At 47.6% G+C, this 18,207-nt stretch overlaps 1 long non-coding RNA gene across 1 annotated transcript in view; it reads right to left on the reverse strand.

The window, feature by feature from the left end:
- Window positions 1–7,080: 7,080 nt before the first annotated feature.
- The window catches only part of LOC138430822 (uncharacterized), a 53,871-nt gene continuing 42,744 nt past the window's right edge, over window positions 7,081–18,207 (reverse strand). The window contains exons 2-3 of the long non-coding RNA XR_011253393.1: window positions 10,999–11,096; window positions 7,081–8,137 (exon numbers count right to left, since the gene is read on the reverse strand). This is a non-coding gene — a long non-coding RNA (uncharacterized lncRNA). The remainder of the gene's footprint in view (window positions 8,138–10,998; window positions 11,097–18,207) is intronic.

Genomic DNA, 18,207 nt, shown 5'->3' on the forward strand with positions numbered 1-18,207 from the left:
CCCCTGCCCCGGGCACCGGCAGCTGCGCACCATGATTTATGGGCAGTTTCCATGCTGGCAGGCAATGCAAAGCAGCCTGGCACATTCCTGCCTGCCTCCCGAACCTTTCCTCCCGAAGCCCCCAGGCCAGCATTCCAGCACGCACGTCCATGCTCACAGTTCCGAGGATGGCTCAGCTGGGCCAGCCATGTCCAGAGGCAGTGGACGGGGCCCAGGGACACAGCAGAGAGTAGGCTCTGAGCAAAGCCTTCAAGCCCAGGTCTAAAGACACGGAAGGGAAAGTCTCCTCGCATAGGCAGAATCAACAGGTGGGGGGACCCTAGGAGGCACCAGGGCGACTCTTGCCTTTTTTAAGGTCTCGTGCTTTGCAGTTAGAGAAGGTTTCCCAGGTAGCTCAGCGGCAAAGAATCCGGCTGCCAGTACAGGAGATGCAGGTTCAATTCCTGGGTCAGGAAGATCCCCTGGAGGAGGGCATGGCAACCCACTCCAGCATTCTTGCCTGGAGAATCCCATGGACAGAGGAGCCTGGCGGGCTACAGTCATGGGGTCACAAAGAGTCAGACACAGCTGAACAACTGACTGCACGTGCACACTTTGGGGCTAAGCCTGGCCCTCTTCCTCTTAACCTTTATTCAGTGCAAAAACTGACGATAGGGCTGTTGCCTAAAGCCTGTGATCCTTTGATGAGGCTGAAACTGACATTTATATTGAGTAAATGACAGGACAAAGTGCCCAGGACGAGAGAATATTCTGGAAAATGGAGGAAAAAGCTTGCCTGGAATGATTGAAAAGGTGACGATAAATAATGTTTGTTTTTGAGCCTACCACATGCTAGGCATTGACCTAAATGAACATATTTAATCTCGATAACAACACTGTGAGGTAGACACCATCTCCATCTACGAATAAGGACATCAAGACTCAGAGAAGTCAAGCAGACTGCAGAAAGTCACACAGCTCACAAGCAGTTGAGTCAGAGCTCAAACTCAGGTCTGGCTCCAGGCTAAGCCCTTTCCATTTTCCACTATGGGACAACCCCACAGCCTCCTTGGTGTCACTCAAGCCCTAAGAGCTCTCTCCCTCTCTCTCTCTCTGTCTCTCTCTCTGTCACACACACACACACACATGCACACATACAAATATATCCCCTATGCATAGCCCTAGGCTCACAGGGCAAGAGTAACTCCCAGGCTTCTGGCTAGCACTTCTCTGATCTGGGGGAAAACAGGAGAGTGTTAAATATTAATACATAGGCATCCTTACTGGGGCTTTCCCGGAGATTCAGCAGTAAAGAATCTGCCTGCAATGCAGGAGATGCAGGTTCAATCCCCGAGTGGGGAAGATCCCCTAGAGGAGGGCATGGCAACCCACTCCAGTATTCTTGCCTGGAGAATCCCTAGGACAGAGGAGTCTGGAGGACTACAGTCCATGGGGTCGAAAAGAGTCAGGCACGACTGAAGTGACTGAGCACACACACATGCATGCATCCTTATTACACACACACACACACACACACACACACACACACACACGCAGAAAGAGAGTAGAAAGTACAGGATGGTAAGAGTAGCCATCTTACATAGTAGGCTGACGGGTTAGTTTTAGTTCTCTTTTACACAGGTGCATATGTTGTAAATTTCTTACCTTCGGTGTACATTATTTCCATAATCAAAGGAAAATTCGTGATGCCTCCTAACATGCACGGAGATATGGGCAGCCCTCCCCATAGGTGTGCCGTATGCAGGACTGGCCTCCCAGGCACTGTCTGTGGCTTGTGCACGGGTGTGCAGATGACCAGCCTCTACCAGCCTCCAGCCGCAGCCCCCCCTGAGCTCCTTTGAGGCTGCCCACCGTCCAAGGCCAGCCCAGCTCCACTCGGAGCCTGGTGGTAGATGTTTGAAGTCTAATTCTCAACAGGAATACCTGATCTCACTGAGGGGTCTTGGCTTCCTGTGGAGCAGCCCATAATACAAGTCCAACAGGAAGTAACAGCAAAGTCATAGAGGCTGAAAGGGCATGATCCCCCTGTAGCCCCAGTGGTAGGTGGCAGTGGGGTCTCCCGATGGGCTCTAAGGGTCTTATCAACCTCCTGCGCTTTGTCTGCAGGCGGAGCCCCAGGCTTGGGGCCACACCCCAGCTTCCCTGCCATCTGGGTGGAGCCAGAGGTAGGTCCTGGAGAAGATGGCTGGGAAGAAGGAAGCCGGCTATCCTTCCAACTCTGTCCCCCAGGCTGGAGTTCAGAGGACACAGTCTACAATAGGGACTCCAAAAGGCCCGAAGACCCCCGCCCAAGCAGTCAGGAGCTTGGGTGGGCTCTGCTGATGGTGTGAGCTGGGAGGCACCCTCCGTACTCCCAGGGAAGCAAATTGAGCTCCCTCGAAACACGCTGGTAGGAAGGCACTAAGGAAACGGGGCGGGGGACCCCAGGAAAAAGTGTCTGTCTGCCTGGCAGGGGCTTCTCCAGAACACAGGGGCCCCAGCTGCGCTTGGAGGGGCCCCTTCTGGTTTCTGGAAAAAGCCACAGCAGCTGGAAGAACCAGCACACCCCAGTTCACATCCAGACTCTGTTACTAGTTTTAAACGGTTACCACATTTTAAAGACCTAAATGTTAAGACCGGATACTATAAAACTCCTAGAGGAACACAGAGGCGGAACACTCTTTGACATAAATCGCAGCAATATTTTTTTGGCTTCATCTCCTAAAGCAAAGGAAATAAAAAGCAAAAATAAACAAATGGGACCTAATTAAACTTCGAAGCTTTTGCACAGTAAAAGGAACCATTGACAAAAATAAAAGACAAGTTACTGAATAGGAGAAAATGTTGGCAAATGACATGACCAATAAGGGATTAACATCCAACATATATAAACAGCTCACACAACTCAACATTAAAAAAAAACCCAGATTAAAAAATGGGCAGAAAAACTGAATAGCCATTTTTCCAAATAGGAAATGCAGATGGCCAATGGGCACACGAAAAGATGCTCAACATCACTAGTGATCAGGGAAATGCAAACCAAAAGCATGATGAGATGTCATCTCACACCTGTCAGAATGGCTAATATCAAAAAGAGCACAAAAAACAAGCACTGGCGAACATGTAGAGAAAAGGGAACTGTTGTGCCCTGTTAATGGGAATGTGAATTGGTGCAGCCACTATGGAAAACAGTATGGCGATTCCTCTAAAAGCGACATTTATTTTTATTTTTATTCTTTTGGCCGCATCACACTGCTAGCAGGCTCTTAGTTCCCTAACCAGGGGTTGAACCCACACCCTCAGCCTGAAAAGCGCAGAGTCCTAACCACTGGACCACCAGGGAATTCCCCCTAAACTAAAAATAGAGCTACCATATGATGCAGAAATTCTACTCCTGGGTACACGTTCAGAAGAAAAGAAAAATACTACTTCAAAAAGTAACAAGCACCCCAATATTCACAGCATCATTATTTACAATAGCCAAGATACGGAAGCAACGTAAGCGTCCGTCAACAGATGAACAAATAAAAAAGATGTGTTATATACGTATATGTGCTGCGTGAGCTGAGTCGCTCAGTCATGGCCAACTCTCTATGACCCCACAGGGTGTAGCCCCCCAGGCTTCTCCGTCCATGGGATTCTCCAGGCAAGAGTATTGGAGTGGGTTGCCATTCCCTTCTCCAGGGGGTCTTCCGAACCCAGGGATCAAACCCAGATCTCCCGCATTGCAGGCAGATTCTTTACCATCTGAGCCACCAGGGAAGTCCATATATGTATATGTATTTTCAATGTGTGTACAATTTACATACGTGTGCATACAATTATTTATATAATGAAGAAATACTACTCAGTCATAAAAAAGAATGGAGTTTTGCCTTTTTTCAGCAATGTGGATGGATAAGTCAGATAAAGAATGACAAATGATACCACTTACATCTGGAACCTAAAAAGTACAATGAACTAGTGAATATAACAAAAAGAAGCAGCGTCACAGATATAGAAAACAAACTCGTGGGGAAAACAAACACTGGAGAGAGGAAAGTGGGGAGGGGCAATATAGCGGCAGGGGAGTAAGAGGTACAAGCTATTATTTATTTTTAAAAATAGCTGCAAGGATATATTATATAACAGGAGGCATATAGCCAAAATTTTATATTAACTATAAATGGAACATAACTTTTAAAAATTGTGACTCACTATATTGTACACTTGTAACTTATATAACACTGTACAACTACATTTCAATCAATATAAATAAATAAATAAATTTTAATTAAAAAGTTAAATGGTTATCATGGCATATCTTAAACTTGTACAGTGCTGTATGTCAATTACGTCTCCATAATACTGGGAGGGAAAGAACAGTTACAATGGCATTACACTCACAGGGCTATAGGGAGACTTCAGATCATCAATGGGGGCCACTGTGCCCAACACACATAACCACATGGCAAAGGGCCGTCTCTGTGGGAGTCTGTTGCTAGGTAACGCTGTCTAGGTGACGTTCCAAAGACCAAAGGATGTACACACACACCCCCACCCACATAGTTGCCAGAAGTCACATCTATGCAGACATAAATCTAGACATAACCACTGAAACTCACAAATGCTTGCGCAACCTGTTTTACTCACAAACATTCCTGTAGTTCCATTTAATTAATAATCCTAACTGAGGAAAGTTCGTAAATTATAAAGTGCTTCTTACCCGAACCTTATCAAAAATGATGGTGAGAGGTAGATAAGCTACCTGTTACCATCCAGTTTTCACCGACGATAAAACTGAGCTAAAGGTTCTCCCATGGAGAAGGCGATGGCACCCCACTCCAGTACTCTTGCCTGGAAAATCCCATGGACAGAGGAGCCTGGTAGGCTGCAGTCCATGGGGTCACGAAGAGTCGGACACGACTGAGCGACTTCCCTTTCACTTTTCGCTTTCATGCATTGGAGAAAGAAATGGCAACCCACTCCAGTGTTCTTGCCTGGAGAATCCCAGGGACGGGGGAGCCTGGTGAGCTGCCGTCTATGGGGTCCCACAGAGTTGGACACGACTGAAGTGACTTAGCAGCAGCAGCAAAGGTTCTCCCAAAGACACACAGTAAATAGCAGCGTTGGACTTAAACTCGGTTCTAAGCTGGAAGCTCTTTGACTCTGCCACCCAAGCTTCCGTGACACATAACACACCCTTATCTCCCAAATCAGCAAACTGACACTTGTGAGCTACCAAAAAGGAGGCTTGGAATCAACTGATTGGTGAGAGTCAAATAGGATGGAAAAGCTGAAAGTCAAATAGAGGAGGCTCCCTCCCCCATCAAACAAGTACACACAGCCACTCAATTTATCCTTCTTACTTCCCAGCTTGTATCCGGGATATTCTTTTCTCCCAGGACACCATCCCTGGTATCTCCCTAACTAAAATCAAAGCCCAGCTCAAGTCCCATCTCGGCTGAGGAGCTCCCCTCTCCCCAGCACCCCCACCCGACACATACACGCAGGCACACACACATACACACACAATCTTTCTCCTCTCTCTCATGTCCATCGAAGAGTTGGGTTGCACCTGAGGTTCACAGTTGTTTTCTGCATTACAAGTATGAGCACAAAGTCTCTGTGCTCAGCCAGTCATGGGGTTGAGTGACTCCTGTCTCCACCTTGCTAGCTGTATGACACTGGAGAAGTTGCTTACCATCTCTGGGTCTTTCTCCTTGCTATCAAACAGGGATAATGACAAGATAAACCTCATACTTATGAGAGCTAAATGAAAACACGTGCCTGACACCCAGCCAAAGCCCAATAAATGTGACCTAGGAGCACAGTTTGATTTTTCCAGCAAACGGCAGCTCATGGAGTTTTGGACATATTCCTTTTGGGACCCACCTCAAGTGTCCAGCACAGGGCTGGGGACAACCGTGTCATCCTCTGGCTAGTAAAGAAGAGTGCCAGCTCAGCTACCAGCCATCTGTGGGCGCTCACCTGTTTAGCCTCAGTTCTCTGATCTGTGGGGCTCAGCGTCTTTCCTGACCCAGGGCACAGAGGGGGTGACAAGCTACACTCTCAACAGCACAGATGGTCCCCAACCTATGACAGTTCAACGTACAATTTTTCAACTTTACGATGGTGTGAAGGCGAGACGCATTCGGTAGGAGCCGTAATTCCAGTTTTGCATTTTGAGCTTGTCCCAGGCCTGCGATCTGGGCACGATGCTCTGGTGGTGCTGGGCAGGGCACGCAGCCACAGCTCCCCGCCAGCCCCGCAGACATAGGGGAGATAGTTGATGTGATCACCGCCGTACCCATACAACCTTTGGCTGTTCTCCATCTTCAGTACAGTGTTCCATCAATCACAGGAGAGATTCAACCCGTGATGATAAAATAAGCTTGATGTTGGATGATTTTGCCCCACCCTAGGCTAACAAATGGAGAAGGCGATGGCACCCCACTCCAGTACTCTTGCCTGGAAACTCCCATGGACGGAGGAGCCTGGTAGGCTGCAGTCCATGGGGTCGCAGAGTCAGACACAACTGAGCAACTTCACTCTCACTTTTCACTTTCATGCATTGGAGAAGGAAATGGCAACCCACTCCAGTGTTCTTGCCTGGAGAATCCCAGGGATGGGGGAGCCTAGTGGGCTGCCATCAATGGGGTCACACAGAGTCGGACACAACTGAAGCAACTTAGCAGCAGCAAGCTAACGGAAATGTTAGCCTTGAGGCAGGCTGGACTCACATAGGATGTCCAGTAGGTTTTTGCATTTTTGCCTTACAGTATTTTCAACTTATGATGAGTTTATTGGGACATGACTCTGTCATGAGCTGAAGAAGGGGAGGGGACTAGCTAAGTGCACCAGGGGTCATTTGGACCTGGGTCTGGACCCTGGCTCCACCTTGAGCAAGTGGAACTTCCTCTCTGAGCTTCATCAATAAAGTGAGGGTGACGAGACCAAGTTCCCAGCAGTGTTACCACAACTCACAGAGCTCCCAGCACATAGTGAACAAACATGCAATAAAATCACGGAGGTGGACGTTGTCGCCATTTCCATTACTATTATCACTTATTAATCCCCAGAGTGAAGGACGAAGGAGATATAGAGAATTCAAGCCACAGCTGCTGGAACAGAAATGATTTAGGAAACCATAATTCAAAAAGATACATGCACCCCAGTGTTCATTACAGCACTATTCACGATAGCCAGGACATGGAGGCAACCTGGATAAGCATCAGTGGAGGAATGGGTAAAGACGCAGTACGTACATACAATGGAATATTAGGGTGTTAGTCATTCAGTCGTGTCCGACTCTTTGTGACCCCATCGACTGTAGCCCACCAGGCTTCTCTGTCCATGGAATTCTCTAGGCAAGAATACTGGAGTGGGTAGCCATTCCCTTCTCCTAGGGACCTTCCCAACCCAGAGATCGAACCCGGATTTCCTGATTCTTTACCACCTGAGCTAAAAGCAGTCTTCAGTTCAGTTCAGTCGCTCAGTCATGTCCGACTCTTTGCAATCCCATGAACCACAGCACGCCAGGCCTCCCTGTCCATCACCAACTCCCAGAGTCCACCCAAACCCATGTCCATTAAGTCGGTGATGCCATCCAACCATCCCATCCTCTGTCTTCCCCTTTTCCTCCCTCCCCCAATCTTTCCCAGCATCAGGGTCTTTTCAAATGAGTCAGCTCTTCACATCAAGTGGCCAAAGTACTGGAGTTTCAGCTTCAACATCAGCCCCTCCAGTGAATATCCAGGACTGATCTCCTTTAGGATGGACTGGTTGGATCTCCTTGCAGTCCAAGGGACTCTCAAGAGTCTTCTCCAATACCACAGTTCAAAAGCATCAATTTTTCAGCGCTCAGCTTTCTTCACAGTCCAACTCTCACATCCATACATGACCATTGGAAAAACAATAGCCTTGACTAGACGGACCTTTGTTGGCAAAGTAATGTCTCTGCTTTTGAATATGCTATCTAGGTTGGTCATAACTTTCCTTCCAAGGAGCAAGTGTCTTTTAGTTTCACGGCTGCAGTCACCATCTGCAGTGATCTTGGAGCCCAGATATGCATCAGCAGAAGAATGGATAAAGAAGATATGGTGCATATACACAAGGCAATATTACTCAACCACAAAAAAGGAATGAAGTAATGCCATTTGCAGAGATGTGGATGAACCTAGAATAAAGTAAGTCAGAGAAAGACAAATAACACATGATATCACTTATACGTAGAAACGTAAAAGGAGTACAAATGAACTTATCTACAAAACAGAAATGGAGTTACAGATGTGGAAAACAAACCTATGTTGACCAGAAGGTGGAGAAAGTGAAAGTGAAGTCGCTCAGTCATGTCCAACTCTACGAGACTCCTCCATCCATGGAGTTTTCCAGGCAAGAGAACTGGAGTGGGTTGCCATTTCCTTCTCCAGGGGATCTTCCCAACCCAGGGATCGAACCTATGTCTCCTGCATTGCAAGCAGATGCTTTTATCACCTGAGCCACCAGGGAAGCTGAAGGTAAAGGAGGAGATAAATTGAGAGATTTGGATTGACATGTACACATTACTATATACAAAATAGATAACTAAAAGGAACTTGCTATATAGCACAGGAAACTCTACTCAGTCCTCTGTAATGACCTGTGTGGGAAAAGAATCTAAAAAAGAGTGGATATATGTATATGTATAACTGATTCACTTTGCTGGATACCTGAAACTAACCCAACAGTGAAAATCAACTGTACTTCAATAAAAGTTTTTTTAAAAAGAAATAATTTAGGAGAATTGCTTCTGACAAAGTGGGTGTAAAAATTTGAGAATTCATGAATTTCATGAACCCCAGATCACGTTTGTCTCTAATACTCAGCGTCAGTGGATCAAGCTTCATGCCTTTCCCGGACCCCCCAATCCCCAAAAGGTACCGAAAGAAGTTAAACACACACTTGTCCTCTGCTGTGTGTTAATCAGAAGACCCTTGGCACCACCCAGGCTTTACCCCAGCTTGTCCAGTCAAGGCCCCCAGGGCAGGCAAGGCACACACACCCAGGATGGCACCTGCAAAGCCTGGTCCCCGCGGGGCTGAGGTCACAGGCTCCTCGCCCCTGAGGGCACCCCCCCCATCTGCCCAAGGGCCATCACTAAAGAGTGGCACGGCCGGCAGCAGAGTGTCCTGGGCTTGTCAAGGACCGCGGTGACCCTCTGGACAGGGCCTCAGATAAGGAGGAAGGACAAGAAGAATCTCTTGGGGACCAAGAGGGGAGTCAGGCCTGAAACCCTCCTCCCAGCAACGGGCACCCCAACTCCCAGAGCAGCTCTGGTCCCCTCTAGCCTCCCCTGTGGTCGCTGTAGCCAGCTTCAGCCTGGCCACGTGCCAGCCCTCAAGCATCACCTTTACGTCGAGGACTAGACAGCTTTCAGGGTGATGACCATCCTGCCAGTTTTGCTAATAAACACCTGTCACAGGCATGAGTACCAATGACAGCTCCCAGCCAGTGGCAATAAGGGGACACTGCGTTAGTGACATGTTTCAAAGGTCAGAAGTGCGTTTTGAAGCAACCAAGGGGAAGGTGGGGTGGGAGGCACCAACCACCTTGCCATCAAAGCTGGGGGCCCCGTGACTTGCACTAACGTTCTCCCGGGACCTCCCTGGAACGAAAGGAACTCGGGGAGTTTTCTCCCTCACCCTGGAGCAGAGGAAGCATGGACAGAGGATGCTTTGTCCCAAGCAGCCCTGCTCACCTCTGCTGGGAAACTGGGCTCTCTCTGTGCTGCGGGAGGGGTTGGGGTGGGGTGTTGATGCCGAAACCGTAGCTCCTTCCCTTGACTGAGAACTGAGCCTGAATCCCTGCATGAGGCCAGATTCACCATCCTCTCTGTTCAGCCCAGGACCAGCTCACCTCTGCCCCTCTGCTGGGACAAACCTTCTGCTCTTGGGCTCTCCCTGTTCAATCTCGCTGCTCTCGCAAGCCTTTTCACCCTCGCTGCAGCGTCCTCCCCTTCCACCCACAGGGAACCTACCTGGCTCCACCTGGGGACTTTGAGACGGCTTGTCCCTTCTGGAGAACCGGAGGGATTTGAAGCGAAGACTTACCTAAAGCAGGACTCATCACCTGCAGGCAAGCCTAGGACTTCTCAGTGGGAGGAAGTGAGGGCAACGTTAGTAAGCGCCAGCTTCCACAGAAGCAGCAAGGCATGACCACTTGACTTCTAGTCATTAAACAGTCAGGAAAGATGCAGGAAGGCTCTGTTTGGTGCCAGACACTGAGCTAGGTTTGAGAGGCAAAAAAAACATAGCCCCCCAGACAGGAACTAACAGAGAGTTGGGTAGATAAGGTATGTGTACAGATCTCTGCTGGTAAGGAAAAAAGTGAAAGATGCTGAAAGAGAGGGGCAGGTAAACAGCCATGGGAACAAAACCATCGCCCACAGGGAGAATGAGGGAGGGCTTCCTGGAGGGGGTGGTATTGGAATCCTGAAGGATGAGAAGATTCGGATGGGAGGTGACGGGGGCACACATGTTCCATGGAAAGAACAGAAAATACAGGGACTCAGGAGAGGAAAAGCGTGACAGAGTGTTCCCAACGACAGCACACCCTGGATGGGCCAGGCATTGACCTAAAAGTCGGGAGGAATGTGTACAAAGATAGCTGCTCCATTTCAAGAAAATGGAACAGGTGTCCCAGAGGGAAAAAAAAACCCGACGCTGATTTTTAAGGGGTCTGTGCATGTGATACATGGTGGGTGGTGTTATTATTGTAAAAAGATGTCAGGAATAAACCGCAGGCCCCACCACAGATGCCACAGCCAGATGGGAAGACTGGCAGGATTTTGACCTCACTTATTCTCTGTGTCCCAGGTTCCCCCCAAAACCCTGCCAGGGGGCCTAGATACAAAGTGCTTCCATCAGCAAAATAAAGATGGAGGGACGATGGCAAAGCATCACCCAGAGCTTTAAGGACCACCCTTTGCCTCCCACCAAGGCAGGTTTATGACTCGACCACATTTTCTATTTCCCTTCCTCCTGCAGACCTGCAACTCACCTCAGGAGGCCACTTGGTGGGGGCACTTCCCTCATGGTCCAGTGTGATTAAGGTGGTGCAGGTGCAGTCCCTGGTTGGGGAGCTAAGACCCCACACGCCTTGCAGCCGAAAAACCAGAACATAAACAATAGAAGCAAGAGTGAAACAAATTCAATAAAGACTTCAAAAATGGTTCACATAAAAATTGTTCTTTTAAAAAAAAAAAAAAGGAGGCCAATTGGGGAAAACTGAGGCCCCAGACATAGAGCTTAGCTCAGAGCAAAAACCAGAGGTGCTTATCACAGTAACAGGTAGGATTTACCACCCTAGCCTGGCACTAGATGCACGCTACAGCTATTAAGTCCTGCAGTCCTCCTTATTATTAATATAATCTCCACTTGATAGATGGAGAAGGCGATGGCACCCCACTCCAGTACTCTTGCCTGGAAAATCCCATGGACAGAGGAGCCTGGTAGGCTGCAGTCCATGGGGTCACTAAGAGTCGGACACGACTGAGCGACTTCACTTTCCCTTTTCACTTTCATGCATTGGAGAAGGAAATGGCAACCCACTCCAGTATTCTTGCCTGGAGAATCTCAGGGATGGGGGAGCCTGGTGAGCTGCCGTCTATGGGGTCGCACAGAGTCGGACACGATTGAAGCGACTTAGCAGCAGCAGCAGCCACTTTATAGATAGAAAAACTCAGAGAAATTGAAGGAATTGCCCAAAGTCACACAGCTAGTTACAGGGCAGGGGCAACTCTCAGACTCGCCCATTTTGATCCAAAGGCAGTTTTAAACTGTTATGCACACAGGCACACTAAGTCATTTCAGTCATGTCCAACTCTTTGCGACCTTCTGGACTGTAGCCCACCAGGCTCCTCTGTCCATGGGATTCTCCAGGCAAGACTACTGGAGTGGGCTGCCACGCCTCTTCCAGGGCATCTTCCTGACCCAGGGATCGAACCCGGCGCTCCTACGTCTCCTGCATTGCAAACAGATTCTTTACTGCTGGGCCACTGTGGAACCCCTTAAACTGCTGGGCCCAGATGCAAACAGTCTTAAGGTCCAGGATCAGACTTGGGGTAGAGTGGGAGGGACAGAGCTCCTGGGGAGCCTGCAGGAGCAGTTGGAGAGCCCCCACTCTTCTGAGATCACCCCCTTTCCTTGCCCAAGAGGGAGAGACGTTCCCAAGGGCTGGCAGGGAGGAAGGCCCCAGGGTTTAACCCTGTACTGATCTGAAGACAGATTCCCACGTGGGGAGGGCAATAAGGAAGAGAAATTAGAGACATAGAACTTCCCTGCCACCTAAGGCAGGTAACGGGGAGGGAACGAGGCCGGCAGCCGTGTATCCCTCGATCCATATTTCACGGGAAAGATGATAACAATTGGACATGTCACTCCCCAAAACCAGAAACTCAAAGCAATTTTAGATGAACTTTCAGAATGATGAAAGAAATGGCCGTGTTCGTGTTATACACCAAATAAATCACACCAAAATGATAGTTGTAATTCCCAAAAGTACACAGAGAATTGATTTTACTATGACACTTATCATGATGAACGGGTTCACCCCTGCAAGGGCCCATCTGAAGTGGCTCCAGCTTAACCCTTGCCCTGCCAGATCCAGCTCATCTGCTCCCTGAGCCTGGGCTGGGGGCAAAGCTGCTTCCTGCAGCCAGGCTTCAGCCTGGCTCCACCGCAGACCCCGCCGTCGTGGGTCACCAGTAGCTTTCAAAGCCCTGAGCAAACCCGGGGACAGCAGATGTCTGAGGCTGGCCAAGCTCATGTCTGAACTAGGAAACAGTCTGTTGTGTCTGAGTCTGAATGAAGGAAGGGAAGAACTGATGTTTTTCATGGTGACCTGCTTATTCTTCACAATTACCAGTGCACTGGGGGTCAGGACTCACTCCCTTTATCAGATGAATTAATTGAGGCTCAGAGAGGCCAATTTACCCAGAGACTTGAATAAAGGTTTTAGTGACTCCCAACTGGTTAAATTAAAAGATGCTTGCTCCTTGAAAGAAAAGCTATGACCAACCTAGACAGCATATTCAAAAGCAGAGACGTTACTTTGCCAACAAAGGTCCGTCTAGTCAAGGCTATGGTTTTTCCAATAGTCATGTATGGATGTGAGAGTTGGACTTTAAAGAAAGCTGAGCACCGAAGAATTGATGCTTTTGAACTGTGGTGTTGGAGCAGACTCTTGAGAGTCCCTTGGACTGCAAGGAGATCCAACCAGTTCATCATAAAGGAAATCAGTCCTGAATATTCATTGGAGGGACTGATGGTGAAGCTGAAACTCCAATACGTTGGCCACCTGATGCGAAGAGCTGACTTATTAGAAAAGACCCTGAGGCTGGGAAAGATTGAAGGCAGGAGGAGAAGGGGACAACAGAGGATGAGATGGTTGGATGGCATCACCAACTCGATGGACATGAGTTTGAGCAAGCTCCGGGAGTTGGTGATGAACAGGGAGGCCTGGCGTGCTGCAGTCCTTGAGGTCGCAAAGAGTTGGATGTGACTAAGTGACTGAACTGAACTGGTTTCTCTTCCCAACACATCCTGCTGGCAATTGCACAAAAATGTTTCCCCAATTTCATTCATTCTTTCAGAGCTCAGCAGTATCTTTCTATTCATCATCATCACTTTTTGGTTGGCCTGGGTCCTTGTGGCTGCACGGGCTTTTTCTCTAGGTGTGGTGCTCAGGCTTCTCCCGGCGGTGGCTCCTCTTGTGGCGTGCAGGCTCTAGGGTGCTTGCGCTTCAGCAGTTGTGGTTTCCCTGGGCTCTAGAGCACAGACTCAATAGTTGTGGCACATGGGCTTAGTTGTTCCATGGAACATGGGATCTTCCCGGATCAGGGATCGAACCCATGTCTCCTGCATTGGCAGGCAGACTCTTCACCACTGAGCCACCAGGGAATCCCTCAGCAGGTATTGTTGAGCATCTATAGAGGCCAGATGCTGAGATGGGGATACAGTTGAGAATAAGCCTCTGTTTCTGCCTCACGGGCCACACGTAACACAGATGCATGAAGCTGCATGCATTACAGCAGTGGTGCAGCGCTTTAGGGGGCATGCACAGTGCTGGGGTCATTGTTCAGTCGCTGAGTCACGCCTGACCCTCTGCAACGACGTGGGCTGCAGCACGCCGGGACTCCAGCATGCATAAGGCTGTCCCACCTTAAAAGGGGGCTGCCTGGGTCAGCAGGGCCGCAGGAGGCTTCCCTGAGGAGGTGGGAGCCCAAGGATCGGATGGTGCCAACCAGGCAGAAGGATGACTGCATAAGGGGGACCAGGGTCTGGAGGCAGGTGTGGCCAGAACGGAGGAGGAGGGAAGGGAAGCAGCTCTCCGAGGAGAGCAGAGAGAAGGGACGGCTAAAGCAGCAAGTCAAGGCACATTTCTCTGTCCACAGGAAGCCATGGAAAGCCATGGCAAGGATTAAGCAGAGAGGTCAGGATTTGATCAGATTTGTGTTTCAAAAGTTCGCTTCATGAAGTATGTCAAAAAGAGAAAAGCAAATATCGTCTAGTAATGCATATGTGTAGAATCTATAAAAATGTTATAGGTTACTTTAATTGCAAAGCAGAAATAGAGACACAGACATAGAGAACAAGTATATGGATGCCAAGGGGAAAGGGGGATGGGGTGAGACGTACTGGGAGATTGGGATTGATGTATATACACTACTGTGTCTAAAATAATGAGAGCCCACTTTACAGCACAGGCAGCTCTACTCAGTGCACTGTGGTGAGCTGAATGGGAAGGAAGTCCAGAGAAGACGAGATATACGTACACATACAGCTGACTCACCTTGCTGTACAGCAGAAACACATTGTAACACAACGTGTTACAATCACTCTTCAGTGAAAATTAATTTTAAAAAAGCTTACTCCAGTGTCGATTCGAGGACGAGGCTGAGCTTAGGTGCTGTGGACGCTGAGTTTGTTTTCAGATTGGTGCCCAAGAAGGCATCAAGCATAATGTATCCTTACAGGAATATTTGCATATCAGAATTAAACTGCTCACCATCAAAGGCTGCTATCAGACTTCAAGAACAAAGACTAGACAGAACAAGTTCTATAAAATAAGCCAAAAAAAATCAACTCAGGACAAAAATCAAAGAGCGTTTCTGGAAATAAAAATAGATGACTTTTCAGAGTTAATGTCATAAACAGCAGCCTTAGCTCTGTACTGCCGTGTGTTTCTATGCTTCTAACTTCAGTGCGGAGATGTCTTCAGCCATTTTGTTTGTCAAGGGTTTTTTCTAGTTTGATTTGGTTTGAGTGGGGGGCATTTTTCGCTTGTTTTCTAAATGCAGCCAGTTCGGTCGCAGTTTTGCCTCTTACTAGCTTTGTGATCTTGAGCAAAAGCCTTGACTTTGAACTTTAACTTTCCTCTGACTCTACAATATTATGATCCTATGACATATAGAGCCTCTATAAGTGACAGACATCTATATCAGATAGTGAATGCTTATCAAAGTCAAGCTCTCAAAATTTACCATCAGATACGCTTCAGAGAACAAATAACAGGAAAGATTTCTAGCCCCCAAGCCCCTAAAAACCTGTCCTCTGGGCTCCAGAAGTTTGATCAGAGCAGAAGACATTTTAAAGTATTTAAACTGATAATCCAAGGAGCGGTGGCTCCACGGGCGCAGGAGGGCCAAGAGGAGATACTCCATGCTGAAGGTCAGGAGGGGCGGCCATGAGGAGATATCCCTCATCCAAGGTAAGGAGCAGTGGCTGCACTTTGCTGGAGCAGCCATGAAGAGATACCCCACATCCAAGGTGAGACAAACCCAAGTAAGACGGTAGATGTACAAGAGGGCATCAGAGGGCAGACACACTGAAACCATACTCACAGAAAACTAGCCAATCTGATCACATGGACCACAGCATTGTCTGACTCAGTGAAACTAAGCCATGCCATGTGGGGCCACCCAGGACGGGTGAGTCATGGTGGAGAGGTCTGACAGAATGTGGTCCATTGGAGAAGGGAATGGCAAACCACTTCACTTTTCTTGCCTTGAGAACCCCATGAACAGTATGAAAAGGCAAAATGATAGGATACTGAAAGAGGAACTCCCTGGGTCAGTACGTGCCCAATATGCTACTGGAGATCAGAGGAGAAATAACTCCAGAAAGAATGAAGGGATGGACCCAAAGCAAAAACAATACTCAGTTGTGGATGTGACTGGTGATAGAAGCAAGGTCCGATGCTGTAAAGAGCAATATTGCATAGGAACCTGGAATGTCAGGTCCATGAATCAAGGCAAATTGGAAGTGGTCAAACAAGAGATGGCAAGAGTGAACGTCGACATTCTAGGAATCAGTGAACTAAAATGGACTGGAATGGGTGAATTTAACTCAGATGACCATTATATCTACTACTGTGGGCAGGAATCCCTCAGAAGAAATGGAGTAGCCCTCATGGTCAACAAAAGAGTCCGAAATGCAGTACTTGGATGCAATCTCAAAAATGACAGAATGATCTCTGTTCATTTCCAAGGCAAACCATTCAATATCACAGTAATCCAAGCCTATGCCCAACCAGTAACGCTGAAGAAGCTGAAATTGAACAGTTCTATGAAGACCTACAAGACCTTTTAGAACTAACACCCAAAAAAGATGTCCTTTTCATTACAGGGGACTGGAATGCAAAAGTAGGAAGTCAAGAAACACCTGGAGTAACAGGCAAATTTGGCCTTGGAATGAGGAAGGAAGCAGGGCAAAGGCTAATAGAGTTTTGCCAAGAGAACGCACTGGTCATAGCAAACACCCTCTTCCAACAACACAAGAGAAGACTCTACACAGGGACATCACCAGATGGTCAACACCAAAATCAGACTGATATATTCTTTGCAGCCAAAGATGGAGAAGCTCTATACAGTCAGCAAAAACAAGACCAGGAGCTGACTGTGGCTCACATCATGAACTCCTTGTTGCCAAATTCAGACTTAAATTGAAGAAAGTGGGGAAAACCACTAGACCATTCAGGTATGACCTAAATCAAATCCCTTATGATTATACAGTGGAAGTGAGAAATAGATTTAAGGGACTAGATCTGATAGACAGAGTGCCTGATGAACTATGGACAGAGGTTCATGACATTGTATAGGAGACAGGGATCAAGACCATCCCCATGGAAAAGAAATGCAAAAAAGCAAAATGGCTGTCTGGGGAGGCCTTACAAAAAGCTGTGAAAAGAAGAGAAGTGAAAAGCAAAGGAGAAAAGGAAAGATATAAGCATCTGAATGCCGAGTTCCGAAGAATAGCAAGAAGAGATAAGAAAGCCTTCCTCAGCGATCAATGCAAAGAAATACAGAAAAACAACAGAATGGGAAAGACTAAAGATCTCTAGTCTTTAGAGACCTCTAAATTAGAGATACCAAGAGAACATTTCATGCAAAGATGGGCACAATAAAGGACAGAAATGGTATGAACCTAACAGAAGCAGAAGATATTAAGAAGAGGTGGTAACAATACACAGAAACTGTACAAAAAAGAGCTCCATGACCCAGATAATCCCGATGGTGTGATCACTCACCTAGAGCCAGACATCCTGGAATGTGAAGTCAAGTGGGTCTTAGAAAGCATCACTACGAACAAAGCTAGTGGAGGTGATGGAATTCCAGTTGAGCTATTTCAAATCCTGAAAGATGATGCTGTGAAAGTGCTACACTCAATATGCCAACAAATTTGGAAAACTCAGCAGTGGCCACAGGACTGGAAAAGGTCAGTTGTCATTTCAATCCCAAAGAAAGGCAACGCCAAAGAATGCTCAAACTACCGCACGATTGCACTCATCTCATACACTAGTAAAGTAATGCTCAAAATTCTCCAAGCCAGGCTTCAGCAATACGTGAACTGTGAACTTCCAGATGTTCAAGCTGGATTTAGATAAGGCAGAGGAACCAGAGATCAAATTGACAACATCCGTTGGATCATCAAAAAAGCAAGAGAGTTCCAGAAAAACATCTATTTCTGCTTTATTGACTATGCCAAAGCCTTTGACTGTGCGGATCATAAGAAACTGTGGAAAATTCTTCAAGAGATGGGAATACCAGACCACCTGACCTGCCTCTTGAGAAACCTATATGCAAGTCAGGAAGCAATAGTTAAAACTGGACATGGAACAACAGACTGGTTCCAAATAGGAAAAGGAGTACATCAAGGCTGTATATCGTTACCCTGCTTATTTAACTTATATGCAGAGTACATCATGAGA

The sequence above is a fragment of the Ovis canadensis genome, chromosome 26 (assembly GCF_042477335.2).
Source record: "Ovis canadensis isolate MfBH-ARS-UI-01 breed Bighorn chromosome 26, ARS-UI_OviCan_v2, whole genome shotgun sequence".
NCBI lineage: Eukaryota > Metazoa > Chordata > Mammalia > Artiodactyla > Bovidae > Ovis > Ovis canadensis.